This window comes from Lontra canadensis, unplaced genomic scaffold (assembly GCF_010015895.1).
Source record: "Lontra canadensis isolate GAN:19392208 unplaced genomic scaffold, GSC_riverotter_1.0 scaffold17, whole genome shotgun sequence".
Taxonomy (NCBI): domain Eukaryota; kingdom Metazoa; phylum Chordata; class Mammalia; order Carnivora; family Mustelidae; genus Lontra; species Lontra canadensis.
In genome coordinates, this window is record NW_022631011.1 from 20,686,918 (window position 1) to 20,704,170 (window position 17,253).

Here is a 17,253-nt window from a genome sequence, read left to right on the forward strand (position 1 = left end):
ACAGTCAGCTTTCAAAAGAGAAAAATCTCTAATGACCTCAATAGCATTTATGGCCTGGAGTTAATAACTACAAAGTGCTTAATATGTAGGTATAGGGGATGGTTCATTTCCCCCAACTCAACAATTTATCTGGATTTGCCTGATGACATCTGACCTACTTTTCAGCATTCCAGGCAGTAATTACCCAAAGCCCTCCCCAAAGTCTCAGTCTATAAAATCCTCCTCTTAATAAGATTTAACAAGCCTTTAGTGTGCTCCTACAGCACTTCAAAGTCACACTGGCACCAGGGGAGTGTTTTTAAAACATACAATGCATAAAGGGCATTCTGGTGCTTTTTGGGCTTAAGATAAAACTGCAGAGACACAAACATCAGGTACCGTAAGCTGCAGGGAATCGAGATGCAGGGAGGAAAACAGTGGTGGAAAGCTGTGGGGTCCTAAATTTATTAAATCAAGCAAACAAACGAATACCAGGTGGACCTCGTCTGCACCAGGCAATGGGCAATTCTGAAGTGCTTCATGGTCTGAGGAACTGATTAATTTTCCAGTTGGGTCGGGCAATCATGGGAATGGCAAGGCAAAGGCTTAGTTACTCTCAATGCCCCTCTCCATACTCTAGAGCTCCCACTTCTGTTCCCATTTACGTGCATTGTGGATAGGGATGACATAGTTACTTTAACGTGCTCTATCTGCAAAAGTAAAATATCTACCTTCTCGTAAGCTCAGAAAAGAGTTTGGAGAAAATATTTATTAACTGTTTCTGGAAGTTTTGAGAGGTTCTCTCTCAAAAGAGAGTTTGACATGATTGGGGGAAATACAGTAGTTTCTTTGTTGTTCTAGAACAGCACTGACCAATAGGGTAGCTGCTAACCATATGTGACTATTAAAATTAAGCACAATGACCAACTGGCCTATAATAGGTTCTCTATACGTGTTTCCAAACTTGAATTGACAGAAAAACTACAGTTCCTTAGAAATGATACCTATTTATTTTTCATTACAAAAAGTTCATTAAACACATTGGAAAATACAAAAAGAAGCTCAAAAAACTTTCATATGCTCATAATTTCGTCTTTTTTAGTTATGCATAATATTTTTAAAGTTGCAATGATACTTCATGTTGTACGCTGTGTAATTATGTCCTCTGGTTAGACCTGTTGTGCAGCTAGTCTGAAGAGTTGCTCTTTCTGAAAGATTATTTGATGGGGGAGGAGGTGAAGGAACTTTTCTAAATCCTCTTTAAGCATCCTTCACTGGTACCCTATCTTATAACAGTTACACCTGAATGGCATTTTAAGACCATCCTTTGACACGTGAAAAGAAGAAGGAGTGTAGCTAATTTACACTGCCAATTAAGTCCCCACGGGCAAAATCGCAACTAAAGCAGAAAAGAAAAAATATGGGCAGCTGGTGATGTATTTGCAAATTTCCAGAGCATTAAACCGAAGCATGTGCTTCGGCCTGGCGGGCTTCCTCTCCCCGCCACAGCGCCCAAGTGTCAGGTACACTTCTGAGTCGGGGTGTGGTGGCAGGAGCACCACGCTTCGGCCCTTCTGACAGATGTTGGCGAAGCCTGGAACCCGCGCCAGTGGTCCAGGCTGGAAAGGAGCGGGCGGGGGCGGGGCGGGGCGTGCCGGGCGGAGGCGGGGCCCAGAGGCGCCAAGCGTAGGCCTGGAGGCCCGCGCGCCGGTCACGTGCCGCACGGGCCCGGCAGAAATTAATGGAGCGCGCGCCAGCGCGCGCTCGTGGGGCGAGCGGCTCGGAGGGGCGGCGCCATCTCGCGGACCGGCGCTACCTCGCAGAGGGCTGCCTGGCCGTCTCGCGCTCCGCCCAGTTCCCGGCGCCGGGACCCCGCAGACCGTCCTTCCGCAGGGCCTCAAGTCTCCGGTAGTGGTAGCCAGAGCCGGTGCCAGCCGTTTCATCGCTGTGACCTCCCACCTCTGGGAGCCCGGGTGACCGCGTAGGTCAGTTTCCGTGGCCGGTTCCTGTGTGGGCGGGTTCTCCCCCCCCCCCCCCCCCCCCAGGCCTGATGCGCGGGGAAGATCTGTCTGCCCCTGGCGGGGGGTGCGCGCGTCGCCGAGGCCGGTCAGAGTCGTGCGGTGGCGATGCTGGGCTCCCAGCCCGAGTTCGGTCTCCCCGCGGCCGCTGGCCCTCCAGCGCTGCAGCGAAGTTAGTTGTGTAAAAGTAGCAAGATGTTGGCGTTTGTGGCACTTCCACTCCCGGTGCTGCGACTTCGTGCTGGTGCCACATGCATTTCCTACCAAGTCTTCAGCTGCGTGCTAGCTCGGTACTTGGATGTGCGCCTCGTAACTTTTTTAGTTTCCCACTACCGTGAGGGGACGATTGATTCTCCGTGGAAGTCACGAGCTGCCCATGTGACCATCTCACAGTGTGCCTCGTGGTTAATTCGACAAGCGTGGAGAACTATCAAAGGGATTCAGAAACAGTATGAAAGATTGCAGCTGCACAGCAGGAACAACGATTCATTTACCCCGGGGCCCTACTGATTGGCAGAAGGCCTTGGGAGAGTCTGATTTAGTTAATACTAGTTTTTCGTTGTCCAAGTCGTTGCTTTATGCAGACTAGGTTGTGAAGTTGAGCTGTTGGCATTGTGATATTAAGTTAAATATAAGGCTGCTCCAATGTAGCAAATTTAGCTATTAGGCTCTTGTGGAGTTGATACCATAATTAGCTTTAACTTCAGTGATGCGTTTTCCCTGACAGCTTCAGCCAGCATTGTCGTAGTGCATTCTGGATAGAGTTCGGAATATCCTCACCTTTTTGCGAAGCATTTAGAAGAGAGTTTGTTGACTTACTTTGAGGGCTGGCGATGTTCGCGTACTAACCCTGAGAACAACGAATTTTACGCAGCCAGTATTGGAGGGATAATTTCTGAATCCTCCAGGTGAAATTTTCAAGATCTCTGCGTCCATTACAGGATGGTTACAAGATCCACCCTCTTCTCATCTCCTAGTTCTACGGGGGGGGGGGGGGGGGGAGGGGGAGGAGAAAGCAGTTAGTAACAGTTTTAAAATTTATCCCCTTTTTGTTTTCTCCCTGGCAGTACTGAACATTTGATATTCAAAATAGGAGTTAACTGCCGCCAAGTCGAGTAGGTTTATCTGGAGCAGTTGTTTTAATGCTGTGTAGGCTTCTGCCAAATTCTTTTTATCAGGTGACACTTACTAAACATCTCAGCAGAAATCTTATCAGCAGAAATTTGGGGTGGGTGGCTAATCCTTGTCCCTGAAGGCCTCTCAGTCTTGGAGGTATTATTCAAGCAGGACTTACACCTGTAAATCAGAGCAGCTAGAAGTTTTTTCTAAACTTCACTCCCTCCACTCTTCCTTTAAGACAGAGGGAAGGACTTGTTTCGAATCAACAAGTAGGAGAATATAGCCAGATTTTTGTTGTTGTTGTTTTTGTCTTTTTATGGATAATGTGATGCAGTGCCCGTTAAAATTTTCTACTTGTGGTTTTATTTTACAGGTACATCTGTATATTTAATCTTTTCAAGTTGGATCTCCGTAGCTCTTTCTTACCTCTTCACATTACTAAAGCTGAGCTTTTGTGCTTTCTGGGTAATCACTGAGAAAAGTAGTAAAAAGTAGAAATCAGCTTAACAAATAATATGTGAAGTAGAGAACGAGCTAGCAAGCGCACATGAGAAATTTGAAGTGGTTAGGAACTGTGTCAGTTCTTTCAAGCCAAGTCTGGTGGTGATCAGAACTTTATTCATGACTAGTAAATTCTTCCCAGTTCCTAGAAAGAAGGCAGGTGTGAGCCGTGTAGGCACCCAATTATACCAGTCTTACCAGAATTCGTTAATGAAGTGTTAGAAAAGATACCATCAGGTACTCTGTACAATTTATATTGATGATCATGGTGTCATATAAGTATCTTATAGGATGCTCTTGATTCCTAGAAATGTTGGATTTTCCCTCAGTTATCTGACTTAAGCCACTATAAGGTGGCCAAGTATAAATAGTTCCAAAGCTTTTTCACTGAAGTATAGCTGACATACAGTATTATTAGTTTCGGGTGTACATCCCAGTTACTGCACAGCTCTGTACATTAAGCTATGCTTACCATGATAAATGTAGTTACTGTCTGTCACCATAGACAATTTTAACACTTTTAGTAAGAGGAATTCCCAAGTCACTCGCTTTGAGTTCTTGTATTAGCCAGCAAATAGGAATTTCTGTGTAGTGAAAACCGCCTTTAACTGTCCATTTTCCTATCATGTGACAATGGAAAGTAACCACATGTTTTCACTTTGTGAAAGCTTTTCTTTAAAGAGAAGCTTCTGATGGTGTGGTGGATAACAGGTCAGTATTATTGTGTATACCTAATTTGATTAAGTTTGGAAGGTGATTTTCAAGTGTGAAATAATCAAAATGGAAAACATTTAAATACCTTTTATCTAAAATTTAAGGAATTTTATCATTAAAAGCTAACCAGCTCCTTGTTAGAGTGTTTTTACTATTTAGAACTGGATTTATCAAGTATGTGGAATTCTCTGCCCTTTGCTCCTACAGATCCAAACTGCTTGAAACAGTAGTTAATAGTTTTCAAAATCTATCAAGTTCAAATCCAAATCAAGGTTGCATCAAAGAGTTCTTGGTTAATGCAGCACCTAAAATGTATAGCAACCTAAGGTTACTTCAAACAATTTCCAAAGCAGGGCCAATAAGCTTACATAATTTTCACAAATTTCGATTAACACTTTCAACCAAATAACGGTAAAATAAATACACAGCTAGTAGGATTATTCTTTTACTATGTTTGTAGGGTATCCAGGTCCATGTGAGTACATAAAAAATATGAGGAAGAGAAAATAGTGTAAATATGTCAAATATAAAGTAATAATAAACATTTTTACATTGACTTTAATGGTTCACAAACTTTAGTGTGACATATTACAATTTTAGCTACTTCTCTATCATTTCTCCTCCAAAGGAGGTAATGCTGTCTATCAGGGCACAAAGGCTTATTGGAAGGAAGTTGTAAAGTTTCATTGAATAAAAATTTAAGTGACTTTTAATATTTAACTTTATATTTTTAAAAGAAGTGAGTACTTCCTGAAATAGACTTGATCATTTGTTTCCCTTAAATTGCCATATTTTGGATGTCTCATTTTAGTTAGTAAATAGCTTCTTAAAATGAAGGGATTAAGCCATAATTCAGATTTAACTTCCTTAATGCTCACAGGAACCATAACTAGAATCAGTGACCTTCAGAGGCTGAATTGAGTTTTATGAAATGTATAACTTTGACAACATTTCATTCCTTGAATGGAAGTTCTTGATTCTGGTTGTGGCTTTATCGTCATACACTTGGCAAGTAACTTTACTTTTGTACTTTTAATTTTTTTCATCTCTAAAAATAGGGTTAGGTTAAATATAAATCTGTCTACCAATGTTGAATTTCTAAAACAATGTATTTATGTAACTGTTATTAGAAATTTGTAGGTTCTTTAAGAAAGATTTTATTTATTTGACAGCACAACCAGAGGGAGCAGCAGACCTACCCTGCTGAGTAGGGTGCCTGACCTGGGGCTCAATCCCAGGGCCCTGGGATCATGCCCTGAGCCAAGGGCAGACACTTAACCGACTGAGCCACCCAGGCACCCACAAATTTATAGTTTTAGTTTTGTTTATATGTGTACGTATGTACATACATACACATGGGTATAGCATCATATTAGAGAACTCACTGATTATTTGCTAGGAGTTAGTAAGATTGAGGGCAAAATTTATTTTCTTGCTCTTGCCATGTTTTTACATAGTTACTTCAGTTTTTAATATTTTCCTCACATTAAGAGAATGTGATAATGGAGAGGAAACCCCACACCATTGAGTTGCTAACTATTTTGGAATGCAATGCTAATAACTAAGCACACTCCAGATTTTTATGTTAGGTTTAGTTTGTAAAATATGTTCATAAATTTAATTTTTCTCATTCAAATTCCTAGTATACATTGTTTCAAATATTATTGTAATAATACCAAGCATAAAAGTAGTATATATGAGAATTTTAAAAATCACAACATGTAGTCAGGCTAAGATCTCAGAGTTGTCAGGGGTATGGAATTTATCCACTATATTGAATGGGCATTCAGTGGCGTGGACTGACTATCAAGGATGGAGATCAGTTTAATTAGGTAATTTACAGTGTTTATAAAAAATATAAATTTCCTTTCTACAAAATAATTTAGAAGCCTATCTTCCTCAGTGGACCTTGGAGGAGAGGAAACAAGGCAAAATAGTCTGGAGTCTCCCAGTTTTTGAAGCTCTCAATATTTTTTTGTCTAGTTATTTCCTTGGAAACATTCTCTTGGTCATTAAAAATCTCAGTGTATTTTAAAAAGAGAGCTTGGAATTGCATGAATATGAAAAGAGCAGTTGAAAATATCCACTTGTTGATAGGCTGTGGCTCAAATCCGTTCTGATCAGCTGCATTAAGAAATCACCTTTTTTTAAACCTCAGAGACACACCCCTTTTCTGAAATAAGCTCAAGATTCCAGAAAATGTGTTTTAAAAAATCTATTCAACATCTGAATTTGGATTTTTTTTGTTTTGCTTTTTTTCCCAAAAGTTAACTATTAATCCTAGAAATTGGTTTGAGATACATTAAATTAAATAGTAATGCTGAGTAATCCTAGAATGTTTTTTTTTTTTTTTAAGTTCTCTTTTTTTTTTGGTATGATTTTAATTTCCTGTGGCATATAAGAGAAAACTTTGGGCACTGGGGTGGCTCAGTTGCTTAAGTCTCAGACTCTTGGTTTCGGCTCAGGTCATGATCTCCGGTTTGTGAGATTGAGCCCTGCATCAGGCTCCCTGCTCAGTGCTCAGGGGGGAGTCTGCTGCAGATTTTTTCTCCCTCTCCCAGCACCCACCCCCTGCCATGTGCACTTGCCCTTTCTATCTTTCTCCTCTCTCCAATAAATATTTTTTAAAAAATTAATTTTGTTATTAGGTAAAGGTGTACCGCTTATATCAAAGGCATGGCCTTTAGGCCTTTCTGTAGGGAGGCAGAATTGCTTTGTTCTCAGAGAAATAAATCTATGTCCATTCATCTGTCCATCTATTTAACATTTGATTTCCTGCTATGTTCTAGGCACCTTGCTGGGTACTGGGAATACAGGAATATAGTGGGGAATATAAGGGATGTGGGACCCTTGTCTTACTCAAGTTTACAGTGTAAGGAATTGCAAAGAAATGACATGAATCCTTACAGACTGAAATGTGGCAAATACTGTGAGGGACCTAGTTGAGGTTGGGAATGGAGAGGGCAAGTCAGACCTCCTGAGAAATGTGGATAATAACTGATTTGTATACTCCAATACTTCAGAGTTCCTCTAGTTTAAAGCCTGGTTTTTTTTTTTTTTTTTTTAAAGATTATTTATTTATTTATTTGACAGGCAGAGATCACAAGTAGGCAGAGAGGTAGGCAGAGAGAGGAAGGGAAGCAGGCTCCCCGCTGTGCAGAGAGCCCGATGCGGGGCTCGATCCCAGGACCCTGGGATCATGACCTGAGCCGAAGGCAGCGGCTTAACCCACTGAGCCACCCAGGCGCCCCTAAAGCCTGGTTTTATTCATGAATGAGCCATCAGAGTTCAGGGCAATACCTGGAATGTGGTAAGCCCTCAGTTAAGTCCCCTTGGGTGACACTAGTGATGAGGAAGGCAATAGTGTCCCTGGTGGTGGTAGGGAAGCTGCAGATTTATGTGGATGTTATGTTGGACACCTTCCTAGCCCGCGCTGATGACTACCTGGATGCTTGCTGAAGGCACATGGTTTTAGATAGTAGTGGATATTCTAAAATTCCCGTCTACATAGTCAGCCATGGATTCTTCGTTATGATTCTTAAATGGATAAGTTGTCTTGAAAGAATGGTCTGCCTTGGTTTGGAACGATTTCTTTGCAGCATAGTTGGAAGGAACATAGAGCTGATTATATTGGTCTAGTTAGTACTGCTAGCATTTTAAGAAGTTTACTCAGTTTTTAAATTATAGGTATTTTTGGAGTTGTGCAATTTTGACTGTTAGAGCTACCGAGAAATTATCTGCTATAAAATGTATTCTGTTCTCTGCTCTTAATACTTATAAAATGATTTGCTCATGGAAGTAAGTTTTAAATTTATATGTGATTTTATAAACTTGTTTCTAAGGGGAGATAAAGTGTCAGAGTCCACCCCCCCAACCTCTCCTTTCTAAAGTAATAGAAGTTTATGAAAGAAACATAGGGGAAATGCATTAGGAATTTATCTTCAAGGATATTACTTAAGTCCTAAGTTTTACAGTCAGCAAACTTCTGGAATTGACTAGGCCTTCTGATAGACTAATTTGTTTTGATCGATGTGAGGTTAAAATTGCTTTATAAATGACAGCATATCCAAGTTGCTTTAAGAATGTTTTTGAATCTAACAGGCACCTCCATTAAAACCCATGGGAGTTAGGCAGAGAACAGCAAGAGATTTTTTTTTTTTTAAGGTTTTATTTATTTATTTGACAGACAGAGATTACAAGTAGACAGAGAGGCAGGCAGAGAGAGGAAAAGGGAAGCAGGCTCTCTGCAGAGCAGAGAACCCAACTCGGGGCTCCATCCCAGGACCCTGGGATCATGACCTGAGCCCAAGGCAGACACTAAGGATTGAGCCACCCAGGCACTCCTGGGTTTTTCATCCACCAACTTTAGGCCCCTCTAGGAGCTTTTCAATCCCACATCCTTCCTTTCTCCTATATGTGAAGCTTTTTCTGTTTCTGACTTTTGCCCTACATCCTGTAAACAGGCCCAGGTATCTAATATCCTAAGACTGGAGCTATCACTAGCTCTTCAGAACAGAGTTGCTTTAAAGGAATCTGGTGCCCTCTCTCCTCTTCTGACCCCTTTGAAATTTTGTGCTCTCTTGGTTTCCGTGTTCTCCCCCTCTCCTCTCCCCTTCTCCAACCTTAGTCCTTCTCTCTGCTAGATCATAGTCACTGACCTCCTTCCCTTAAATGTTGGTCTTCTCCCTTTGAGGGATCTTCTTTACTCCTCTGACTTTAATCACCACGTTCTTGAGTTCTAGCCAAGAATGGTCTTAGCTGCTTCTGCTCAAGCTGCTGTCTGGCCCCCTCCCTGTTTCCCACAGGAGCCTCAGACTCCTCATGCCAGGATGGAATCACAGCTTCACCTGGGACTGTTCTTTCCTTATACTTGTCCGTGTTGGCAACTTTGTTCTCCCGGCTGGTCTTGGTGAACTTTCACTCTTCAAGTTCCAGCTTAAAAGTCCCTTTTTCTGTGATTCCTTCTATAACTGATACAAATGAAAAGCTCTCTCCTGTACAACCACTGCCCCTTGCACACATTACTATTCTTGGCACACGCTGGTAGGATTATGGGCACGTCTGCCCTGTTTCTGAAGGGCATAGATTGAGTGGGCCTCCTTGTGCCTCCTCCAGTGCCTGTAAGCAGCCCGTCTTTGCTAGGCATTAACAACTGCTGTGGTTAATACATTGCAGTGGACTGTTGTAGTGGCTTAGATTTATTTTTATCCTTTTTATTTCTTTCATCATGATAGGTGTACTCTTTAATCCCCATCCCTTATTTCCCCCATCCCTTTACCCCCTGCCCTCTGGTAACCATCAGGGTGTTCGCTGTAGTTAAAAGACTGTTTCTTGCTTTGCCTCTCATTTTTTCCCCCTTTGTTTGTTTTGTTTTTTAAATTCCAAATATGAGTGAGAGCATATGGTATTTGTCTTTCTTTGACTTACTTTGCCTAGTGTTATAATCTTCAGCTCCATCCATGTTCTTGTGGATAGCAAGATTTCATTTTTTATAACTGAGTAATATTCCTGTGTGTGTGTGTGTGTATGTGTACATTTCCTTTATCAGTGAACACTTGGACTGCTTCCATAGTTTGGCTCTTATTAATAATGCTGCAATAAACATAAGGATACATGTATCCCTTTGCCAGTCTTTTTGAATTTCTGGTCCAAGTACCCAGTAGTGTGATTCCTGGATTATAGGGTAGTTCTATTTTAATTTTTTTTTTTTTTTCGAGGAACCTTCATACTGTCCTTCAGATACACCAATTTCCATTCCCACCACAGTGCACGAGGGCTCTTTTTTCTCCACATCTTCACCGGCACTCGTTTCTTGTGTTGTTGATTTTAGCCATCGTGACAGGTGTGAGCTGATAACTCATTGTGGTTTTGATTTGTATCTCCCTGAGGATGAGTGATATTGAGCGTGTTTTCATGTGTCTATTGGCCATCTGGATGTCGTCTTTGGAGAGAGATCTGTTCATGTCTTCTGCCCATTTCTTAACTGGATTATTATTATTATTTTTTTGGTGTTGAGTTGTATGAGTTCTTCATATATGTTTATTTTTTTAATCACCATATCCATTGTGGGCTTGAACTCACAACCCTGAGATTGAGAGTCTCACACTTCTCCAACTGAGCCAGCCAGCCACCTCTAAGTTATGTATTTTGGATACTAACCTTTTATCAGGTGTGTCACTTTGCAAATATCTTCTCCCATTTAGTAGGTTGTCTTTTAGTTTTGCTGATTGTTTCCTTCACTGTGCAGAAGCTTTTTATTTTGATATTGTCCATGCAGTGTATTTTTTCCTTCTGTTTCTCTTGTATCAGGAGACCGATCTAGAAATAGGCCATGTTGCTATGGCCAGTGTCAGAGAAATTACTGCCTGTACTGTCGTCTAGGATTTGATGGTTTCACACCTCACAGTTAGGTGTTTAATCCATTTGGGTTTCTTTTTGTGTGTGATATAAGACGGCAGTCCAGTTTCATTCTTTCGCTGTGACTGTCCAGTTTTCCCAACACCATTTGTTGAAGAGACTCTTTTTCCCATTGCCTATTCTTGCCTTCTTTGTCAAAGATTAATTGACCACATAGTTGTGAGTATATTTCTGGGCTCTGTATTGTGTTCTGTTGTTCCATTTGTCTATTTTTGTGCCAATACCACAGTGTTTTAATTTTTAGAGCTTTGTAGTTTATGTTAAAATCTGGGGTTGTGATATCTCCAGTTTTGTTCTTTTTCAAGATTGCTTTGACTCCTTGAGGTCTTTTGTGGCTCCCTACAAATTAGGATTGTTTGTTCTAGTTCTGTGAAAAGTGTTGTTTGTATTTTGATAGGGATTGCATGGTGATTGAATGGTAGATTGCTTTGGGTAGTATGGACATTTTAATAGTATTTCTTGTTTCCATCCATGAGCATGGAATAACTTTCCCTTTGTTTTTGTCATCTTCAGTTTCTTTCATCAGTGTTTTATAGCTTCAAGAGTACAGGTCTTTCATCTTCTTGGTTAAGTTCGTTCCTAGGTATTTTATTTTTGTTGAAATTATAAATGGGATTGTTAATTTCACTTTCTGCTACCTCATTATTAGTTTATAGAAATGCAACGAATTCCTATATGATTTTGTATCCTGTGACTACTGAATTCATTAATCAGTTCTGATATTTTTTGGCGGAGTCTTTAGAGTTTAGAGTTTTCTATATATAGTATCACATCATTTGCAAATAGTGAAAGTTTTACTTCTTCCTTACCAATCTGAATGGCTTTCATTTCTTGTCTCATTGCTGTAGCTAGGACTTCCAGTACTACGTTGAATAAAAGTGCTAAGAGTGGATATCCCTGTATTGCTCCTGATTTTAGGAGGAAAAACTGTTTTTCATCATTGAGTATGATGTTAGCTGTAGGTTTTTTATATATGGCCTTTATTATGTTGGGGTGTGTCCCCTGTATGCCTACTTTACTGAGGATTTTTATGAAGAATGGGTGCTGTACTTTGTCAAATACTTTTTTTGCATGTAGTTAAAAGATAAAAACCATATGATCATTTCTCTGTTGATGTATCACTTTGATTGATTTGTGAATATTGAGCCACCCTTGCATCCCATGCATAAATCTCACTTGGTTGTGGTGTATGATTTTTTAAAATGTATTGTTGGATTTGTTTTACTAATATGTCATTGAGGATTTTTTGCATCTATGTTCCTCAGAGATATTGGGCTATAGTTGGTTTTTTTGCTTTGTTTTGTTTTGTTTTGTTTTTTTTTGGTAGTGTCATTTGGTTTTGGTATCAGGGTAATGCTGGCCTCATGGAATGAATTTGGAAGCTTTCCTTACTCTTATCTTTTGGAATAGTTTGAGAAGAATAGGCATTATTATTACTTAATGTTTGGCAGAATTCTTCTGTAAAGCCATCTGGTCCTGGACTTTTGTTTTTTGGGTTTTTTGGTTGCGGATTCTATTTCATTGCTGATAATCTGTTTAGATTTTCTGTTTCTTCTTCAGTTTTGGGGAGTTATGTGTTTCTAGGAATTTATCCATTTCTTCTGTCCAGTGTGTTGGCACTAATTTTTCATAATCTCTTACAGTCTTCTGTATTTCTGTGGTGGTGATTATTTCTCCTCTTTGACTTCCGATTTTCTAGGAGTTCTCCCTCTCTGTCTCTCTTTATGAGTCTCTGGGTAAATGTTTATCAATTATTGATCGTTAAAAAAAAAAAAAACTAGCACCTGGTTTCATTGATGTTTTTGCTATCATTTTAAATACTCAGATATCTTTTTCTGTTTTGTATTTTCATACAGTATCTTGGTTTTGTTTCAGAATATAATTTCATTTTATTTAAAATTTTCCCAACTTTTTTTTTTTTAATTTTGCCTCTTCGGTTCTAGATTCTTTCATGTTTTGGAGGTTTTATTCAGATGTCTTGTCACCCTTACTTACTGGTTTTTAATAGGAACCAGAAAGCTGATTGGAAATTGAGAAAGTAGGGGAACCCTTGACTGGCCAACTCTACTGTAAGATTCATCTGGCTCAGCCATTTGTTGGGAGCTGCTGGTGTTGTCTTGGAATATGTTATCTTTCAGAGACTGTAACCACCTTAGTCTTCTCTCAGGGGCTGGAGCCTGGCTTGTCAGCATTAGGAGTGCTTAGGGAAGAGGATTGAAGGTCATGGTGTTCACTGTGCATTGGCTACTTTTTGAAACAATCCTTCAATTGTCTTCCGTCCTCCAGTCTGTAGAATATTTCTTTTAGCCTTCCTAGAGGATTTATTTAACCACTCCCCTACTGATGAATATGGACTTAATACCCTTTTAACTGTTGTAAATCATGTAATCCTTGTGAACATGCTTACAAAATAATCTTCTGTAAGTATTTTTATAAGATAAATTCCTAGAAGTAGAGTTTCCCTGGGAAAGTAAATGGCATATGTGTATTTATTTTATAAATTATAAAATATGCATAAGATAATGCATCTTAGAAATGTCTATGTATACTTCAGTGGTATTAAATACATTAATAGTGTGTCCTACTGTTACCACCATCCAGCTTTAAAATTTTTCTTATAAAATTGAAATTCTGTACCCAATAAATAACTCCCCATTCTCCTCTCCCCGAAGTCCCTGGCAACCACCATTCCACTTTCTTTCTTTGATTTTGACTACAGTGCTCTAAGTACTTCATAGAAATGGAATCATACAGTTTTTGTCTTTCTGTGACTAGCTTATTTCACTTAGCATAATGTCCTCATAGTTAATCCGTATCTTAGCATATTGCAGAAATTTCTCCCTTTTTAAACACTGAAAAGTATATATCATATTTTGCTTTACCATTCGTCTGCCAGCGGACACTTGTTTTGCTTTCATGTTTTAGCTATTGTGAATAACGCGGCCATGAACGTAGCTGTACAAATACTTCAAGACCTCACTTTCCGTTCTTTCAGGTATATATCCAGAAGTGGAATTGCCAGATCATAGGGTAATTCTATTTTTAATTTTTTGAGAAATCCCTAATTTTTTTTACACAGTGGCAGTACCATTTTACATTCCTACCAGCCATGCACAGGATTCTAATTTTTTCATATCCTTGACAATACTTGCCTTCTGCTTTTTTTTCATAGTAGCCTTCTTAATGGGTGAGAGGTGATACCCATTGTAGTTTTAATTTGTATTTTCCTAATGATCAGTGATATGGATTGTCTTTTTGTGTCTTTATTGGTCATTTGCATATTTTCTTTTTTAAAAAGATTTTATTTATTAGAGAGAGGCAGACTTCTGCTGAGTGGTGAGCCCAATCAGGACTTGAGCTAAAGGCAGATGCTTAACCGGAAGCAGAACCATTTGGGGACCCCACCCGTTTGCATATTTTCCTTGGAGAAATATCTAAACTTCGTGTTTTTGTCGTTGTTATTGTTGTTGTTGTTTAAAGATTTTATTTATTTATTTGGCAGAGGGAGATCACAGGTAGGCAGAGAGACAGAGAGAGATGGGGAAGTAGGCTCCCTGCTGAGCAGGGAGCTGAGAGCCAAATGCGGGGCTTGATCCCAGGACCCTGAGATCATGACCCGAGCCTAAAGCAGGGGCCCAACCCCCTGAGCCACCCAGACGCCCATGTTGTTGTTTTAATGGGATTTGTTTTTAAAGATTTTAATTTATTTGAGAGAGAGAGAGAGAGCAAGAGAGAGAGCAAGGAAGCATGAGTAGGGGGGAGGGTCAGAAGGAGAAGCAGATGCTCTGCTGAGTAGGGAGCCCGTCATGGAGCTGAATTCTAGAACCCCTAGAACCCCAGGATCATGACCTGAGCTGAAAGCAGATGCTTAACCAACTGAGCCAGTCAGGTGCCCCTTGAATTGGGTTTTGAGTTCTAGACATTCTCTGTATATTTTGGATTTAATCCCTTATCAGTTACGTGATTTGCAAGTATTTTCTCCCATCCAAGTCCTAACCAGGCCCGACCCTGCTTAGCTTCTGAGATCAGATGAGATCAGGCGCATTCAGGGTGGTATGGCCATAGACTGCAAATATTCTCTAATTTTGTACTTGTCTTCTAACTGATAGTGTCTTTTGATGCACAGAATTTTAAAATTTTCATGATGTCCACTTTGTCTATTTCTTTTGTTACCCGTGCCCTTGTTCTATCCAAGAAATCATTGCCAAATCCAGTGTCATGAGGTTTTTGCCCTGTGTTTTCCTGAGTTTTGTATTAAGTCTTAAATTTAGATCTTTGATCTAGTTTGAGTTAGTTTTTGAATACAATGTTGAGTAAAGGTTCAGCTTTACTCTTTTCCATGTGGATTTTCAGTTTCCCCAGCACCATTTGTTGATGACTGTCCTTTACTCATTGAATTATCTTGACACTCTTATTAAAAATTCATTTGACCATATACACAAGGATTTATTTCTGACTTCCCTGTTCTATTCCATTGTTTTGTATGTCTTCATGCCTGTACCACAATGTTTGATTATGGTAGCTTAGTAATAAGTTTGAAATTGGCCAGTATGAATCCTCCAACATTGTTCTCCTTTTTCAAGATTGTTTTGGCTATTTAAAGTCCCTTGAAATTTCACAGGAGTTTTAGGATGGGTTTTTCTGTTTCTACAAAAAACATTTTTGGGATTTCGATAGGCATTGAAAGAATGTCTAGATTTCTTTCCATAGGACTGACATTTTAATAATGTTGAGTTTTCTAATCTGTGAATATGGGATGTGTTTCCATTTATTTATGTCTTTCATTTCTCAATATTTTGTAATTTTTATTGTATAAATATTTCATCTTTTTGGTTAATTCTTTTTGACCGTATTATAAATTGAATTATTTTTGTAATTTCCTTTTCAGATGATTTATTACTAGTGTATAGGAACACAACTGATTTTTATGTTGCTCTTGTATCCTAACACTTTCCTAAATTGGTTATTTCTAAGAGCTTTTTTTGGTTGAATCTTAATGGTTTTCTGTAAATATCCTCAACAAACCGATAATTTTACTGCTTTTTTCCCAATTTGGATGCTTTTTATTTCTTATCTAAATTATCTGCTAGAATGCCCAGTATTATGTTGACTAAAACTGGTGAAAGTGGGCATCGTCTCCTTGTTCCTAATCTTCGAGGAAAAGCTTTCCATCTTTCATCTTTGAGTATGATGTTTTCTATGGGTTTTTTACAGATGGCTATTATTACATTAAAATAGTTTCCTTTTATTTGTAGCTCTTTGGATTTTTTTTTTTAAATCATGCAAGGTGTTGAATTTTGTTAAATATGTTATTTGCATCACTTGAGAGGATTATGTATTTTTTTTATTCTGTTATGTAGTGTATTGCATTGATCAGTTTTCATATGTTGAACTATCCTTGCATTTCAGGAATAAATCCCACTGGGTCATGGTGTATATTCCTTTAATACACTGCTGAATTCAGTTTTGCTAGTATTTCATTGAGAATTTTTCCATCAGTGTACATAAGGGATATCAGTCTGTTTTTCTTTTATCTTTGTCTGTCTTTGGTATTAGTGTGATGGTGGCCTCATGGATGAGTTACAAAGTATTCTTTCCTCTTTGAATTTTTTAGAAAAAATTGAGAAGGATTAGTGTCATTCTCCAGTGAAGCAGTCAAGTTCAGGAAGATTTTCTGTGGGAGATTTTGATTTTTTTTTTTTAAAGATTTTAATTGTATTTATTTGAGAGAGTGAGTGCAAGTGAGAGCACAAGCAGGGGGAGTGGCAGAGGGAGAGAGAGAGAGAGAGAGAGAGAGAGAGGGAGGCAGGCCTCCTGGGGCGGGGGGACACAACATGGGGCTAGATCCCAGGACCCTGAGATCATGACCTGAGCTGAAGGCGGACCGTTAACCAACTGAGCCACCCAGGCACTGCTTGATCTCTTAACTAGTTGTGTATCTAGTTTACTAGTTGTGTATCAGAGTTCCCATTTCTTCATGATTTAGTCTTGGTAGGTTTTGTGTTTGTAGGAATATGTCCATGTCCTCTAGATTATCTGATTTGTTGGTGCACAATTGTTCACCATACTCTTAAAACGCTTTTTATTTTTGTAGGGTTGGTAATAATGTCCTTGTTATTTCTGATTTTAGTAATCTGATTCTCTCTTTTTCCCTTAGTCCAGCTAAATGTTTGCCAATTTTGTTGATCATTTTGAAGACTCAATGTCTGGTTTCATTGAATTTTTTTCTGTTTTTCTATTCTCTATTTTGTTGCTTTCTGCTCTAATCTTTAGTATTTTTTTCTAGCTTTAGGTTTTTTTTTCCCCTAATGTCTTAATTTGCAAAGTTAGTTGGTTGTTTTGAGGTCTTTCTTGTTTTTCAATATAAGCATTCTTAGCTGTACATTTCCCCTCTTAACATTGCTTTTGCTGTGTCTGATAAGTGTTTTGTGTTTTCATTTTTATTTATCTCTAATGTCTTCCAGTTTCCTTTGTGTTATATTTTTTGATCTGTTGGTTATTTTAA

General features: G+C 39.1%; 1 protein-coding gene across 2 annotated transcripts in view; it reads left to right on the forward strand.

Annotated features, from left to right (window-relative positions):
- Nucleotides 1-1,944: 1,944 nt before the first annotated feature.
- Nucleotides 1,945-17,253, forward strand: part of OSBPL1A (oxysterol binding protein like 1A) — a 239,611-nt gene continuing 224,302 nt past the window's right edge. For both annotated transcript variants that reach the window (XM_032859742.1, XM_032859743.1), the window contains exon 1: nucleotides 1,945-1,964. The gene's annotated coding sequence lies outside the window, so the exon portion shown is untranslated. The remainder of the gene's footprint in view (nucleotides 1,965-17,253) is intronic.